The following is an 18,317-nucleotide window of genomic DNA, read 5'->3' as shown; positions in this document are numbered from 1 at the left end:
AGGGGTTTGGGGGTAGACGCCGCCCAACTGCACCTCCTAATCGTTGTACATTTTAATGTTCGAACTTTCGACTCAGCCTCTTTAACTCTTTAGAAAGCGAAGATTTTTTGAAATAATTCATCTATAAGAGATCTCTTTGTTTCGGATGGAGCTAAAATACGGCTCCTGTCACAAAAACTCGAATCCCGTGAGAATAGAACTTTAGCATTTTGGGTTGTAAGGTCTTTGGTGTTTAGTGATCAGATCAACATGTGCTTGAGAACGAAAACTGTGTTTGAAGCCTATGGCTCTGTCTTTCTGCGTCTAGTCTCAATTTATTTGTAAAACATCTTAAAATATGTCGTATGCCGTCTTAAAATTTAAAATAAAACCTTAAAATAGGTCATCTATGGTCTTTCTAGAAAAGGTAGATATATAGATATGGTGTCAATAGAAGGTTTTACAAGAGTGTAAATAGGAATTGAGTATTTATTTTAAGCACACTTTTGTTGCCCAGAGAAACGGATTTTCAATTATGATGTGAAACAAAAATGAAGTAACTAGTGGCCCATAGGAAGGCATTTTTATTCATCGGGTGGAGCTGAAATATGGCTACTAATTTGAAATTCGAATTCGGTCAGAAACCAGCTCTAGCCTTCTAAATTGCATTGTATTTAGCATTTAATTACAAAATCAAGATGTACCAGATAATTAAAATTATCCAGAAATCGAAACCTGAGGATTCGAATACAACTGAATCGACAGATGCTTTATGCTTCTGACTTCAGTTTATGTGTAAAGACACATTAAAATAGAGCTAATAAAAGAAATACATGGTAACAAACTGTAAGTAAAGAGTGACACTGCTCAGTAGTAACCGAAACTCTAAAAAAACAGAATTGTGATATCAATAGATATATCCAAAGATCTGCTTATTGCGCTGGTTCCAAATATGTAATATTCATTGTACTTAGTGTTACTCATAAAAGATTACGAGCCTGAGAAGATTTGCCTGATTTTTAAAGAAGAAGGAAACACCCCCTAAATGTCAAAGAATCTTAATGAACATCACTATCAGATTCAGCATATCAGGGAAACGAAACGTAGAAGGTTCAAGCTCTTATCTGCAAAAATGTGGAATTTTGTATTTTTTGTCAGAAGAAAGATCACGGATGCGTGTTTATTTGTTTTTTTGTTGTTTTTTTTTTCCAGGGGTGATCGTATCGAACCAATGGTCCTAGAACATCGGGAAAGGGCTCATTTTATCGGAAATTAAAAGTTTTAGTGCCCTTCCTAATTAACCAAAAAGATTGAATGGCAACTAGCCCCCTCCTACGCCCCCTGTTCTCCAAAATACTTCGATCAAAATTTTGAGATAGCCATTTTGTTTAGAATCGTTGAAAAGTCCCAAAACTATGCCTTTGGAGATAACATGGCCCCCCTCCCCCCCGCCCCTGATGATAGGTATTTAAGATATAAAATTTACCCAATGTTCACGTATAGTATTTGCTATTGGAAAGTATACACACATTTTTTTTGTGGGGGAGGGGAGGGTGCTTGGGGTGTGTTTCCATTGGGATAATTTTCCGCGTTGAGGGAAATTTCTGGGGATGAACTTTCCAAGGAGAATTTTACACTGGGGTGATTGGGCAGAATTCCTATACAAAATTCTTTTTATTTGTATTACTTTCTCTTTGCCTACTCAATTTTGCATGTTGAAATGTTCCGGGGGAAATTCGTTAGCGTGTTTAGAAATAATTTCCACGGAAGGGGGATTTCCGGAATGATTGGGGAAACGATTAGAACATAGTCTTTGTTAAATGAAAGTATGCTTAGGAAAATTTTTCAGGCTCAATCTTCTGTCGGAAATGGGGAGGGATTTTCAGCGAGGATTGAATTATCCGGAAGGAATTTTACGGGGAGGGGGGGTTGTATTTTACGTGGGAGGAGTTTCCCGTGAGGGGAGGGAATTTTTTATGGAGGGGGAGCCAGATTTTCCGGAATTATTTGAAAATGATCAGAAATTAAATATAAAAAATAAGTTTTTTTCAGCTGAAAGTAAGGAGCAACATTGAAACTTAAAACGAACATAAATTATTTCGTATATAAATGGGTAGCCCCCCTGCTCAATATAATAACCATACTCTTTATGCTAAAATTTGACTGTTTGTTCCAATTTTTTAGAACGAATCCTGAAACACAAGGCCTGTCTAATTAGAACATGAAGCTTTTTTAAAAGTACTAAAAACCTAGCGTGAAGTGCCATGTATTGAGACATACTGCCAAAGTCTGTTAGTCATATACAGATATGCAGCAGAATTTATGGATATGTAGCCACATTTGATGGACGCACATGCAGCCATTGAACTTTCAATCAAAATGTCTTGGTCATATTGATCGATCTAAAAGCAAAAAAGGTTCCGTATATCATGCGTATTATCTGCTGTATTGATTAATGACGGCATGACGGCTGCAAAATTTTCTTCTGTCGTTAACGTACAACATTTACCATCATTTCCGTACAATTTATTAGTTTGAAAAGCATAGTGATAGTAAATTATAAGGAGGGACTTAGCACAATTAATTCTGTTGAGATAGTTCGTCTGCCTGTTATCAGTCAGGTTTTCTTCTTATTTGCATTTTGGGATTAGCTTTCTAATAGGAGAATTTACCACACGGATTTACTGATTATCGAAGGATTGCCAACATTCAGAAATCACATACACCAGATGGTGCATGTCTAGCGTGGCGAAAGTGTGCCAAGCATGGTTAAACTGTGTGAAGCGTTGTCGGGACTTGGCCAACCATGGTGAAACTAGGCCAGGCGTGGCGGAACTTTGTGGCGCTTCGACATGTACACCAGGTGGTTCAACTTTCGCTGATTATAAAGATATTTTCTTGCGTCTATAAATACTATCTGGTCAAATAGGAATTAAAAATAGGCCAAGTTTCCTTTACTTTTACCCCAGCAGTTGAAATAATTTTATAGGCTAATCAAATTTCTGACTTAATAACGAAAACCACGGAACTAATAGACTCGTATTATAATACAAAAAGTCTTAAAGATGACTTCAAAAAAACTTGTTTCTAAACTTTTTAATTTAAGCGATTAGCAATTGTAGAGTTCATAAATAACCTACAAATAATACCATCTATATAGGCCTACTAAGATGTCTTTCGATATTTTATATATTCCCCTTGGATAATTTCTGGGCTTTATCTAATTCAATATGCATTGATATCAAACAGTCCGTGTTAACGAATTGTTATAAGTAAGGAGCGACACGGGCTAATAATAACAGAAAACTTATTGCGGAGTTTCCTAGCTCTTATCAACAAAATATGGAATCCTACATTTTTTCCAAGAAGAATGACCACCGAAAAGAAAGTGTTTATTTGCTCGTTTTCTTCCCGGTGGATATTGTTTCGAACCAATGGTCTTAGAAAATCAGGAAAAGGCTTATTCGACCGGAAATTAAAAGCTCTAGTGGCCTTTTTTTGCCATTTGCGGTACAGAAAAATAATTTTGGCGCAAAGTCTGCCTAAATCTTGTCGAATGATGATGCTGCGTGGTGGTGGATTTGTCCCTAAAGATGTATGAAGTCCGTAACGGTTCGTATATACTTTTAACTTAAGCCTCATTTAATTAAGTTTATTTACCAGGGCTTTGGTAAAATATGCAAAGTAGTGTATAATTGTATATCAACCATTTTAAAGGAAGGTCGGTGGGTCTTGATGTAGGTGGGTCAAAATTGCATTTTCTTGAAGAATGATTGCTGAAACACGAGGACTGTTGAATTTGAATGAAAAGTATTTTTAAAGAACTCTAAGACTTTAGCGTAAAGAGTGGAGTATTGAAGAGGTGGCAGTACCTCTCGTGTATCGAACAATTGCTGTTCATTTTAAGTGTTAGTGTTGCTCTTTACTTTTATTGAAAAAAATGTATAGCCTAATACGTTCAGGTTTGATGCCACTCCGTACACCAGTGAAAAAAAAAGTATGACTGTGCAAAACTTCTGCCCAAGTAGAAAAAAAAACTATATCTACGATTTTGAATGTCAGTGCAAAGAAAAAAAAGAGAGGATTAGTTTCCTATAGTTCCGTAGTAAAAAATGTGTTTTAATTTTATTAATTTATGCCTCTGACGTATTTCCGGTGAGAAATAACTCAGCCTATATAAAACCTAATGGATTTTAAATACTCCTATAAAAAAAAACTATAAGCCAGCTAAAACAAAATTCGAGTTTTACCTGGTTGGTTCTTCTGGACGAAACATGAAGCCAGTAAGAACGAAAAGCTTTTGAGCCGCAAGATTTTCTTTCAAGTAAATTATTTATTTCTCTATTATTATCCTACTAACATAAGAAGGCCCTAGTTAATCAGCCACTTTTGAAGCCTCTACTTATTCTCCAGTTGGCAAAAAAATATTGACAAGTAAATTAGCTGAAAATTTTAGAATTTGCGAGAGAATATTGCAAAATTCTTTTATATTTGGGATATCTGACGCCCCCCCCCTATCCTTTCATACATACCTGCTGACTAAAGAACAAAACAGAAATTACCCCATTGGGATTAGAAATAATCGCAATTTCATGATACCTCCTACTTTTACAATGTTTTGTTATACATTTTATCTCGTTATTTCTTAGCGTTGCTTCGCTTAACATTATTATTGTGCTATTGTAGGCCTATCGGTTTTTACGTGGCCTAACTTTCCAATACAATTACGATCATTGTAAAGAAAGGTTAAAGAAGTTTTAACGCTGTTTTAGGGTAAAGTAGAAGAACGGCGTAAGAATGAATGAGGGACATTAAACTTAAAGGGAAATTATATGATTGTGATTTTGGAGCCGATAATTGCAAGTTTGCCCTTCTTAAGTTCAATCCAACCGGTTTCATTTATTCTACCGTTTTAATAAAAAAAAGAAGGGAAATAGTTGAACCAGTTTTAGAAAGAGCAGATTTTCGAATTTATGCCTTTGAGGATAACAACCCCCTCCCCCTCACAGTCCTCAGCTCAGGGATTTCAAGTTATGCCATGAAGGCATATAAAGTTTTTATGGAAAGTTGGTCCATATGAACTTCGGAATGGGCTCATTGAATTGGAAATCAGAAGTTCCAGTGCCCTTTTTAAGAGTCAAAGTGATCGGAAGGCAGCTACCAATCTCCCCACCCCTGTCGTTCTTTCCCCGAATGTATCGATATAAATTTTGAAATGGTCATTGTTGTCGTAGAAACTTCGAAAAGGGGTCATTTGATTGGAAACTGAAAGGGGTGTCCTTTTAATAGCAAAAAGTGATTTGAGGGCAACAAGAGCCCCCACTCAGACACACACACGGCAATCGTTTCTCCAAACAGATCCAATCGAAATTTTTAGATAGCTATTTTGTTCAACGTATTTAAAAAAATCTAGAAAAATATGTTTTTGATGGTGACAACCCCACACAGCCCTCAACGCAAGGGTTGTAAGTTATGGCCCGTGGGCATTTAAGTTTTTATAGAAAATGGTGGTCTTATAAACTTTGGAGGAGGCTCAATGGATTGGAAATCAGAAGTTTGAGTGTTTTTTTTAAGAGTTAAAGTGATGGAAGGGTGGCCAACCCCCTCCCCCCAATTTATATTTTTCCCAATGCATTTGACGGAAATTTTGAGATAGCCAACTGTTCAAAAATAGTCAAAATTTCATATAAAAGGACCGTTGGGTTTGACACAATCCTCCAAGTCTGTGGGTACGGGTTAAAAGTTATGCCCAGGGGCATATAAGGTTTTTATGGAAGGGGTGGTCCTGTTAACTTTAGATGAGGCTCATTTGATTGGAAATGTATAGTTCTACGTCTCTTTTAAAAGCCAAAAGGCATGGAGAGTAACCCCCCTCCCCCCTCCCTGACATCCTCTTTTCCCGAAACGTTATTGAATTGAAATTATGAGATAGCCATTTTGTTACTTATAGCCCAAAAATCATATAACAATGTATATAGGGTGGACACAACCCCATATAGCCCAGGAACAAGGGTTGTAAGTCGTGCCCTATGGCATATAAGGTTCTTATGGAACGGGTGTTTGCATAAGCTTTGGATCAGATGGAGCTCATTTGACTGGAAGTCGGAAGTTTTGGCACCCTTTTTTAAGAGTCAAAAGTGAATGGAGGACAGTCAACCCCCCTCCCCAAAGCCTATTTTTCCCCAAAACACATCTGATCAAAAGTTTAAGAGAGTGATTTTGTTCAGCGTTGTTTAAAGGTCCGGTAATTATTTCTTAGGGGATGTCAACCTCCCCACGGTCATCAGGGCAAGTTAGGTAATTCGTTCATTGATTACCTATAATATATGGTATGAGAAAGGTATGCTTGTTTGAACTTTACTTTCCAAGAAGACGAAAGACATTCAGGTGAGCCTTTCGGAGAATTTTGAGAGGAGTATTGAACTAAACCAAAGCATGTTAAGTGTATACGGATTGGCAAAAGGGCGTAACTCAGGAATGACTGGGTATATTAATTTATACTGCTCAACTCTACTGCTTGTAGCGATGGGTGGTTAGGGCTTATGCTCAGGTTTGATCTAATAATCCTATTTTTGGATTATTTAAATAACACTTTAAAACAAGTAATGTGAAGAAAAAAACCCTAGGACTTGCGTAAAAGACGGATTTCAAAACAAATGAAATATCAAACAATATTCACCAGTCATGCACGTATGCACGATGAGGGGGTTTCGGGCCTGCCCCCTCCAGTTCTATTTTTCTGCAATCTTTGTTACTTGTAATTCATTTTATCAAATGTTTTATTTTTATTATCTACTCTTCCATTAAAACAAAAACCAAAAAGCTTGCGTACGTGCCTATACCCGATAATTTAAATTGTTATTCCTTCAGTGTATTCAATGTTCCTGAGAGAAGATCCCTCAAAATCCTGAGGGGTACCTTCCCCGTCCCCGTCTCTCGTCGAATGGATTTTCATGACTATAATTTTGTTCTAGATAAAAATTGAACAAAGTTTCTGTTTACTTTCTTGCAGCAAAAGTCAGGTGACAGCTTTTTACATCTCTTAGTTATCTTGAGATCTTATATAAGGAGATTGACTCTTGATTTCCTAGGGGAGAAGATTCCCATTCCCCTTATAGGTCTCCTGTGTCCCTGGGAACCTACTCTACCTTTCTAACCTCTACGGTCATAGGAGAAACGGGGAATAACAAATAGACCTAGCTACTTAACTTTGCACATTTTAAACTGAATTAGCATATTAGATAGGTGTACAAACAAGCAAAAATAAAATTGTTTTTATTGGTTAAAGCTTATGTTCTGTGTGAAACTTGCAATCTTGCGACAAACCTATTGCTGTAACTTGCACCGTGAGGATAAGATACCTTCATCATTGGACTCGCTAGTTTCAGATCTATCCATTCACCGAGCCAGAATTTTGATATTGCTAAGACCATTTCTTAGGGAATGTTTCTGAAGGGAACTTAGATAGTTTTCTCAATCCTAAAAGATAAGGAAATTTCAAAAATATAGTTTGGTGGATGGGCAGAGCTGGGTCTCAACTATTGAATGATATCAAAATTTTTGTATTGAACCATTAATACCGTTAGATACCAGAAAAATAACACATAAGGTTTGCAGAGGGAACAAACTTTAACTCTAAAAATAAACTAAGAAACGATTGTTCTATATATCAGCGGCGTAATTTTGTCAAAATTCTGGGGGGGGGGGGCAGATTTGGAGCCAGTTTACTGCAAATCAAGTGAAAACTGAAAAATGAGGCATATAGTATCGTAAAGGTAAAGATACACTAAAGAAAACTAACACGTTTTTGTGGATGCTTGAATTATGTAGGCCTATGTTAGTTTTGACCATATTTTTGGAGAAAATAAATTTCAGCTGGGGGGGGGGGCAAAACGGGGTAGGAGGAAGGGTCAAACTGAGGTTTGGAAGTTGCTTCCCTGTCCCATAGCAAATTACGCCCGTGCTGTATATCCACTTTTATTTAAGCTAAATTGATAGCCTAGTTTAGAAACACCAAAAGATACTGTAAGTCCTTTCGACACTCGTTTTTGTAATAATTTTTTACAGTCCTTTTTGTTATCATTCCAGTTTATTCAATGTCTTAACCTGTGGCTTGGCATTCTCTTTATGTAACTCTTTTGGCTTTGAAGTATTGCTTACTTTTTGAGGATTTTCTCCTTTTTTGTTCACATTGTTAGGTTTAGGCTACCAAAGTAAATAAACGTAATATATCTTTTATTTAAATATTCTTTTATAAGAAAATAATTTTGTCTACCGTCTAATACAGGCTTTTTTTATGATAGGCATCATATCGAGAGTTTATCATCGAGATATTCAGTTCGCTCTTATGATTTATATTTTTACCTAATTTGTTACCTTTTACCTAATTATCCTTTTTCTTTTGTGCTGCCATTGGGTCTCAGACAGCTTCAGGTAAATTAGGCTGCTTCTTTTCCTTAAATATTCCTTAGTTCCTTAAATTATACTACTTGCTTTATATGTTCATCGTGAACTTTTTCTTGAATTTGGCCCAAGGTTGCAAGCCGATTATCTAACAGTTTCAGATATATTCTGTTTATTTTTTTTTTTTGATTATTTCTCTAAGTTCGACAATTATCTTCAAATTGCGAGAATACAGACTTACTGCAAATTTATAACATAGCTCTTATGAAGGTATTAAAAAAAAACTTCAGCGTAAAAAGCGAGGTAATGACTAGGAGGCGATCCTAATCATACACGTAATTATTTCCGTTCGTTTTAATTTTTGATGTTGCTCCTTACTTTCAATTGAAAACTTTTTTTTATTTAATTTCTGATCGTTTTTTTTAAATAATGATGGGAAATCCGGCGCCCCCTTCATAGCAATGTCCCTTCCCCCATGAAAACTTCCTCCATGGAAAGATCCTCACACGTAACCCCCGACCCCCCCCCCCGCACTACCAGAAAAATATCCCTTGAAAAAGTCTGTTTACTTCCCAATAACCACGCAATATTATATGTAAACATTGGACAAAGTTCATAATTTGCAGCCCTTCCCCCGGGGACTGTGGGGGATTCCGTCATCCTTAAAGACATAGTTATTATATTTTCCGACCATACTGAACAAAATGGCTATCTCAAAATTTTGATTGGATGACTTTGGGAAAAAATGAGCGTGGGAGGGGGCCTAGTTGCTCTCCATTTTTTTGGGTCCTTGAAAAAGGGCACTAGAACTTTTAATTTCTTTCGAATGAGCCCTCCCGTGATATCGTAGGACCACTGGGTTGATGTGATCACCCCTGGGGGAAAAACAACAAAAAAACAAATAAGCACGCATCCGTGATCTTTCTTCTTGCAAAAAATACAAAATCCCACATTTTTGCGGATAGGTTCTTGAAATCTCTACGATAGGGTTCTCTGATACGCTGAATCTGATGGTGTGGTTTTCATTAAAGTTCTATGACTTTTAAAGGGTGTTTCCCCTTTTTTCGAAAATCAGGCGAATTTTCTCAGGCGCGTAACTCTTTACGCTAACGTAACCCTAACGCCTTGTTCTTTACGCTAAAGTTGTTTTATTGTTTTAAAAAGTAGAGTTGTGAAAAAGAGTCAAACTTTAGCGTAAAGAGCGAGGCGTTGAGGAGGAGACAAACCCCTACCTATACGGAATAATTTATGTTCGTTTTAAGTTTTAATGGTGCTCCTTACCTTCAGTTAAAAAAGATTTTTTTTTTTTTATTTATTTAATTTCTGAACGTTTTTCAACTAATGCAGGTTCGATTTTAGCTCACCATACATGAAAAATTAAAGCACAATTTGTATATTAATTTTGGTAGATTTATTCCGGATATGAAGGGTCGCCCCTTCCTCAATACCTTACTCTTTACGCTGAAAGTATTAGCACTTTTAAAAAAGCTTCATATTCTAATTAAATGACCCCTGTGTTTCAGTTTTAGTAAACAGTCAAACTTTAGCGTAAAAAGTAAGGTATTCAGGAGGGTGCTACCCTTCATATATGACATAATTTCTGTTAGTTTTTCAAATAATGCCGGTAAATCTGGATCACCCTCTATGAAATATACCCCTCCCTCTCAAGGAAAATTCTTCCGTGGAAATTTCATCCAAGAAAAAGTGCACCCCACCCCCGTCAAATTCCCTCTAGACAGTTCCTTTCCCGCTGAGAATCCCCCTCTCTGTAAATTACTTGTGGACGATTCACCCTAAAAAATTCTCCTTAGCATTTTTTTTATTGGAATAAGACTTTAATCTCTAATCGGTTTCTCGATCACTCCATAAATGCGCCCTTCCGTGGAAATCATTTCTCAGAAAACAAAAGGCGCTGAAAAAATCCCATGGATAATTCTCCCGGAACATTTGCGTATAAAAAATTTAGCAAAGAGAATATTAGATAATTAAAAAGAATTTCATATAGGAATTCTGTCAACTCCCCCCAGTGTAAAATTTCTCCTAGAATATTCACTCCCCAGAAATTTCCCTCTCCAAGGAAGGCTCTCCCCTTAGAAATCCACCACAAGCACAACCCCCTCCCCCCAAAAAATGGCTGTATACTTCCCAATAACAAATACTATATGTAAACAATTGGCGAAGTTCATAACTTTAAGCCCTTCCCCCGGGAACTGTAGGGGGGGGGTTATTTTATACCTAAAGACATAGTTATTAAATTTTTTTGGCTATTCTGAACAAAATGGCTATCTGAAATTTTGATCCGGTGACTTTGGGGAAAATAAGAGCGTGAGAGGGGGCCTAGTTGCCCTCCATTTTTTTTGGTCACTTAAAAAGGGCAATAGAACTTTTCATTTCCGTTTGAATGAGCCTTCTCAAGATATTCTACAACCACTGGGTCGATACGATCATCCCTGGGAAGAAAAAAAAAACAACAAATAAACACGCATCTGTGATCTTTCTTATGGCAAAAAATACAAAAGTCCACATTTCTGCATATAGGAGCTTGAAACCTCTACAGTAGGGTTATCTGAGACGTTCAATCTGATGGTGTGATTTTAATTATATTAATTTTAGGGGAGGGGGTGTTTCTCCTTTTTCGAAAGTATTGTAAATACTTTCGAAAAAAGGTTCGTAACTTTTGATGGGTAAAATTAAACTTGGTGAAACTCATATGTTTGAAATCAGCATACAAATCTGATTCTTTTGATGTATCTATTGGTATCAAAATTCTGTCTTTTAGAGTTTCGGTTACTATTGAGCCGGGTCGATCCTTACTTACAGTTCGTTACCACGAAATGTTTGATTTTGTATGTGATTTTAATTCTGCTCGGCTATGGTTTGATATAGCTCTTTACTTTTCTGAAAAAAACTTCTTCTTGGGAAAAGTTTTTAATTAATTGATGGAAGAGTAGGCTCTTCACGTACAGGTACTTAAAATCAAAGAAGCACAACTTGGATCCTTTCCAAGAGAAGGAGGGTACAATATTTTTAGTCTAAGTGGCAAAAATGATTGAATATATCCCGGGTTGTAAGCTAGGCTATTTTTTTTCTCTACTCTTTAAAGTTTAAACTTCTAAACTATGTAGGCTATTCTGGCAAATGAAAACCGAGGGCAAGTTGAATGCATCTAGGGGGCTCAAAATGAGTGAAAGTGGGGAAACTGACGTTTCTTTTAGGCTCTTGGGACTTTATATCCCCCATCATCCATTTAGTCCCCTTCTGAGTATTCTGGTAACAAGCCAATCATTGAATCAAATAGCAAGCCATTTTCTCAAATCTTTATTACTCTGTGCAGAACATGGAAGGGTAATTTAAAATAGTTGGACTTCATTTTTTCCACCCAGGAACATCTATTCATTACAAACAAATTACGCCTTCTGATTTCAGGCGCTTGACCTCCTTTCTTTGATAAAGATTAATCGCACTATTTTCTAGATTCATTGTTGGACATCTTTTTCATGCTTTTTGCTTGAAAGGGTTTTAGGAAAGTCGCTTTCTCAAAGACTTCGTATTTTATGGATCTTTATGATACGCGTCTTGGATCAGCTATCCAGACACAGACTACAAATCCTTCTGATGGATAGGCTTACTGTCGAAAAGTTATATATTTTTTTTCCAAATATGAAGAAAGGAAGTATCTACAACATTTGTATACATTTTTTTTCTGGGGTTAACTATCTTGTACGTGCTTTAATTACAAAAGGAAAAGTATATGCCTTTCTAGCTCCTGATCGTAGCTTTTGATGGGTTACATTAGTCTTATTGAATTTTTATATTTGGAATTTGTATAAAGAGTCAATTCTTTTGATATATCAAATTTTATCAAAATTCCGTTTTTTAGAGTTTCGGTTGCTCTTTGGCCGAGTTGCTCCTTACACTCAGTTTCTTACTACGAACTGTTTGAGCAATATAAATGTGAAAATTCAATTAATAGGAACTTAGGTTCTTCACTGCCAGCACAAAAAAAAAACGAATCAAACTTGAATTTTGCCTATGAAAAGGGGGCTAAAATCCGACGAAACTAGAGGCCTAAAATGAGTGAAAAGTCCCTGATTGTATGCAAGTATATTTTTTTTTACTTTAATCTTTTAGAAAATATAAATTACTCTTTCATCCAGTTTCTAAGGAATATCTACCCTTATCATTTGTTTACGCCTCTTTTGACTAAACTGATAGCACACCAATCATTAAAGTAAAAACATACTGTTTCGTAGAAAGTTGATCAGTATGTGGAGGATGTCTGTGAAGGTAGATTAAAAATAGTAGAGCTCATTTTTTCCATCCAGCAAGAATATCTGTCCATTACAAAACGAATTCTGCCTTCTGATTTTAAGCACTTTACGTCCTTTCTTTGATAAAAATTGATAGCACTATTTTCTAGACTCATTGTTGGACATCTTTTTCATAATTTTTGCTTGAAATTTTTTTAGGAAAGTCACTTCCTCAAATACCTTTGTCTTTCATGTATCTTTATGGTACAAGTCTTCGGTAAATTGTCTAGAACAGGGCACAAATCTTTTTACTGAATGTACTAGTAGGTAAGCTATCTTAGTTTCTTCAGACCTGGAGAAAATGTCTATCAAGGTCTCTTGTGACATTTTTTTTTCTGGGGTTCATATTCTTGTAATTTTGGTTACAAAAGAAAAAAACACGCCTCCTTCTGCCACCTGGAGACAGGATAATTCTAGTGTAGACTTTTTACGAATTAATGTAACTGGAAATTCAGTTAATAAACACGTAGGTCTCTTACCAGAACTTAAAAAAAAAGAAATGGAGCTTGAATTCCGCCTAAAGAAAAGGGACTAGAATTCTCTGGACCTAGAAGCCCAAAATGAGTAAACACGTCCAGTGTTTCAACATTTTTCTTTCTTTATCTTTTAAACTTAGACTGGCGTCTATTCCAGTTTCTAATGATTGTTTAACCCTGACTGGTTTACTCCTCTTACAAACACTCTGGCAGTACTTTAAGAAGTCAATCATTATTGGTTTATGGTCTTAAAATGAGTGGAAACCTCCAGGGTTATAAGCAAGTTTTTTTTTCTTTACTGTTATTTGGGAGAAACTGACGCCTCTTTCAGGCTCTTAGGATTATTTACCCTTCATCAACAGTTTATTCTCCTTTTGAATATTCTGGCTTCATCCCAATCACTAAATCAAAAGTAAACCAGTTCTCGAAAATTTATTACTGTATGCAGAACGTGAAAGGAAGATTTAAAATAGTTGAAGTTCATTTTTTCCATTCAGGAACATCTATCCATTACAAAATGAGTCCCGCCTTCGGATTTCAAGCACTTGGCGTCCTTTCTTCAATAAAGATTAATCGCACTATGTTCTAGATTCATTGTTCGACATTTATCTCATGATTTTTGCTTGAAAGATTTTTAGAAATCTGACTTTCTAAAAGGCTTTTGTCTTTCACACATCTTTACGATATGGATCTGTAATAAGCTTTTCGGAAACAGGGTCAGAAATGCTTATGTGCTTCAAACACTCGCCGACAGTTTTCCAGGCGGTAGTTATTATTGTTATTATCATTCTTACTTGAGGCGTAGTTTTGAAAACTTGTTTGACGAATAACTAACATTCAAAGCATTGCCGTTTTCTGGATTTTCGCCTTTATTCTTTACGAAGTTGCCGACAGAAAAAGTAACACATAGAGGCCGCATCGCTTTTTAAAGTGCCCCCAAATGGGGACGCTTTAATTTCGACTCTTAAAAAGACGACTAGAAAATCAAATGACCCATCTCTCAATTTTCTTCGACCACCTCGTCCACACGAAGTGGTTGGAAGAAAAGAAAACAATTCGTAGAGACTGGATCGTTCTTTACTCTTTTTTGAGATTTTAAAATGTTCTCAGTTTAAGATTATGTAAAACTTTTTTGCGCTCGATGACGTCTGGCCGATGATGACGACGTAAGTCCATTTTTAGGGCCAGGGCAGCAACTCTAAGGTTGGCTCTTCTCGTTTTAGTATAATGACATGGCGTCGTGCCTAGATATTCTTTGGAAAAAAAGAAAAACAAAATGTTTTTCAGGACCGGGGTTCTAAAACTCCGAATGAGAGTTTTAAGCCATAGGAATATCGATTAGCTAGCTCTCTTAGAATGTCCATTCACTGGGAATTTCATCCCTCTCGAAAGTACGTAAATACCAAAAAATACATTTTTTGTGTGAAAAACTGCGTTTTACTTTAATCTAAAAATTTTTTATTCTTAAAAAGAGGACTAGAACTTTCAATTTTCAATCGAATGATTCGTTTCCCAAGTTTCTACGACCGCTCCTTCCATACGAAGTGGTCGGAAGAAAAGAAGATAATATATTAGCGTTCACGTCGTTTTTGACTAAGGACACCTATTAGGGGCCCTTTGGAAGGAAAAATCCTGAGTCCCCTCCACCGCTCCCTTCTGGGAGACCATGGCATTCTTATATAAAGAATACTCCACATTAAGGCAAGGGCGGATGCAGGATTTTTTTAGGGGGGGGGCAAAATAGGTTGATCCGATAAACTTGCGTTAGGAGTAAGTTTAATTAACGCAAACTTGCGCTAATTAAGGAAATTACACTACTTTAGATTACGTTAGGGGGCGCCCCCCTGGATCCGCCACTGCATGAAGGTGTCCAAGGTATGAGAAAGGAATTCTCCATTTGTTCCTCTTATTTTGTTCATAATTAGTAGCTCAACTGGTTAAGCTTAACCCTTTGATTATTTCTGTTTTCCAAACTCAAAAGTCATTTTGTTTTTATTTCTTAAATAGCTTTACTTTAATCTACCGTATTTGGATTTTCCGCCTGGGCTTTCCTCTGCTAAAATAAACCTAATAATAATCCCTCGTACAGGGGGGTCTTTATTGTTTCATTAAGAACTCTCTTTGCATAATCCTTTAGAAAAACAAAAATTGACGAAATAGTAAAACCATCGGTATGAATTGCTAAGACCTCATGACTAGTACGAGTAAATAGTTCTGCATCTATCCATTTAATAATAATAAATTGTTATGATAACACACATATAGATTATAATAACACACACACACATAAAAAATAATTATTCACTTTATGGAAGGGAGAAAAAATTTCAAGTCCCCCTATCATTAAACTGTTTTTCTAATATTTAGTTATGGTTATCATGTATGGTTCTGTACTTTTGATTATATAAAAAAAAAGTTTTTCAACCGAAAGTAAGGAGCAACATTAAAACTTAAAAGAACAGAAATTATACTCTCTATCAGGTAGGTTGCCACGTCCTCAACCCTCGCTCTTTACGCTAAAGTTTGACTTCTTGTCCTGATTCTTTAGGAAAGACTCTCAAACAGTGGTTCTTGATTTTGAATCACAAGTATTTAAAGAGCTTTAAGACTTCAACGTAAAGAATGAAGGTGGAGGACATGCCGACCCCCCCCCCTCCTGAATATACAGAATTATGTTCTGTTCGTTAAGTTTTAATATTGCTCCTTACTTTCAGTTGAAAAAAAATGTTTTTTTTTATTTAATTAATATTAAAAGAAAGATTAAGTAAACTGTTTTGAAATGATCTCATAGTTTTAATCTTTTCAGTGCATGTGCTTTATTTTAGCTCCTGTAATCTCGGGGACTCAATTTAATATCCTTGGACCCTAATGACCTGGTTAAGTAAAGATATACCCTACTGAGGAAATTCTGTTTATGCAAAGCGAGGGCCTATCTTTCAGGGTTGAATATCCGAGCTGATGAGCGATACAAAGCTTCCATGATTGTGAAAAAAGTCAGGGACAAAAACATTTAAAAAGTCCAAAACCGGTTTGCTCCTCTCGACAGTTTTTATTACTATTTTAGTTTAAATTCTTGACCCTGCCTGTGAACTCCTTTCCAGAATAGAGATTGACTGACTAAGTTTTTGAACAGCTGCTCACATTTTTGTTCTCCTATTTTTTCCATAAGAAATGTAATAATTGGCAACATCCTTGTGAAATATCTAGCCATATTTCTCCCTGGAAAATGAATAAAATATTTTCGATCTAATGCTTGTTCTATGTCAATTTGTTTCCGCATTTTAAATTGAAGAAACTTGTTTCTTCTGTATTCAATATTAAGGTACTTTCTAATCGTGTTTTTCAATTTTTACAATGTCTTGTTTAGTTATCTTAATGCCACATTTGACATTCTGTTTGTGTTTATATGTTGTTTATATTCATTACAGACGGATTATTCGTACAGGGAGAACCCGCTCAAGGAAAAGTTGACCTAAAAAAAATTTTTATCTGGACCAGCTCCCTAGGGAGGGAGCTATTAGGACTTTTACTAGCAGGGGACGGGAACTAAAACATGAAAAATTTTGTATTTTCCTGCTACAGTTAACACATTTCGAGGAGTGGGTCCTTTGTTCCTTTAATTGCTTGATATTTATTTATTATAAACTATATATTCATTCTAATAGATTAAGTTATTATTTCTTCTTAAGGAAACAATGTCATAGGTATAATATAAACTAGTGATTAACTTAGCTTAAAGAAGATATGGCTTGTCTTAAATAGAGCTTAGATTAATTTGGATTTATTAGAAGGTTGTATTTTTGAATTTGTCTTAAAATTAGTTTCCGAATAAAATTTTCCTTTTGAGAATGTAAATCATTTATTATTATTATTATTATTGGTCTACTAGTTTAAAAGGAAAAAAAGCAACTCTTAAATAAATGGTTCATTACGGAAACTAAGGCGAGTGTACGTCTTGGAGCGCCATCAATGCTGCACTGCTCCGAAAAGCGTGACACATTCCCCGAAACGCTTGTCACAGTTCCACCACACCTGGCACATTTTTGCAACTTTTAGTAGGCGCGACTTGGTGTACGGGATTTCGGAAAGTCATCAAGCCCTCGGATTAAGGATAAGTATTTCAAAAAATATCCAAGGTACATCTTATCAAACAGTTCCTAGGAAACGAGCTGTAGCCTAAGTAAGGAGCGACTCAGCCTAAATTGATAAAAATTAACACATCAAAGAATTGTTTTTTTTTCTGCTGATTCCTAATTTATAAAATCTATTAACTTTAATGTTACCACCAAAAGCTACGGGCCTGAGAAAGTTTGTCTGAGTTTTGTAAAAGGGAGAAACACCCCCAACAAAAAAGATTCGCGGGGAAAATTTTCTGTTGGGAGGAAAGTTCTGGGGAGAGTTTTACATGGGAAGTCTGCAAGAATTAATATACAGAATTCTTATTTTTTGTCTTACTTTCTCTTTGGTGACTCAATTTTGCATGTGGAGTTGTTCAGGCAAATTTTAGATGGAAATATTCTGCAGGGAAGGAATTGTCTAGGGGGATTTTTCTTGGCAGGGGTGGATTGTCCATGGGAGAAATTCTCCGTGGGGAATTTTTCGCGGGACGAACTTTCCGTGGGAGGGGAGGGGTCCGGGGAAACTTTTTACGGAGGGGGAATTTCGGGATGATTTGAAAAATGATCAGGAGTCAAATCGAAAATAAGTTTTTTTTAAAGTGAAACTAGGAAGAATTTCCAGGGGAATTGCCCTTAGGAAATTTTCCGGGCGGGGTTTCAGTAAGGATGGAATTATCCAGGGGTAATTTTCAGGGAGCGTGGGGGTGGGAGGTTATTTTACGTGGGACGAATTTTCAATGGAGGAATTATCCTTGGGGAAAGTTTTCCACAGAGGGGGAGGTGGACTTCCTGGCATTATTTGAAAAAAACGGTCAGAATTGAGATAAAAAATAAGTTTTTTCAATTGAAAGCAAGGAGCAACATTAAAGCTTAAAACGAACCGTAAGTATATTGTATATGAAACTTGACTATCCCTTCTTTAATCCGTCGCTCTCTACGCTGAAGTTTGACGGTTTATCCCAATTGTTTAAGAACGACTCCTAAAACACAAGGGTCATTCAATTGGAATAAGAAGATTTTTCTAATTACTA

General features: G+C 36.2%; 1 protein-coding gene across 4 annotated transcripts in view; it reads left to right on the top strand.

Moving 5' to 3' along the window:
• The window catches only part of cher (filamin A protein cher), a 170,548-nt gene that overhangs the window by 125,129 nt on the left and 27,102 nt on the right, over window positions 1-18,317 (top strand). The gene's annotated exons all lie outside the window — the stretch shown is intronic.

Source organism: Artemia sp. Qi Xiang Cuo, chromosome 9 (assembly GCF_049724085.1).
Source record: "Artemia sp. Qi Xiang Cuo chromosome 9, ASM4972408v1, whole genome shotgun sequence".
In the NCBI taxonomy this organism is placed as follows: domain Eukaryota; kingdom Metazoa; phylum Arthropoda; class Branchiopoda; order Anostraca; family Artemiidae; genus Artemia; species Artemia sp. Qi Xiang Cuo.
This window is presented reverse-complemented; position numbering and strand designations above follow the sequence as displayed.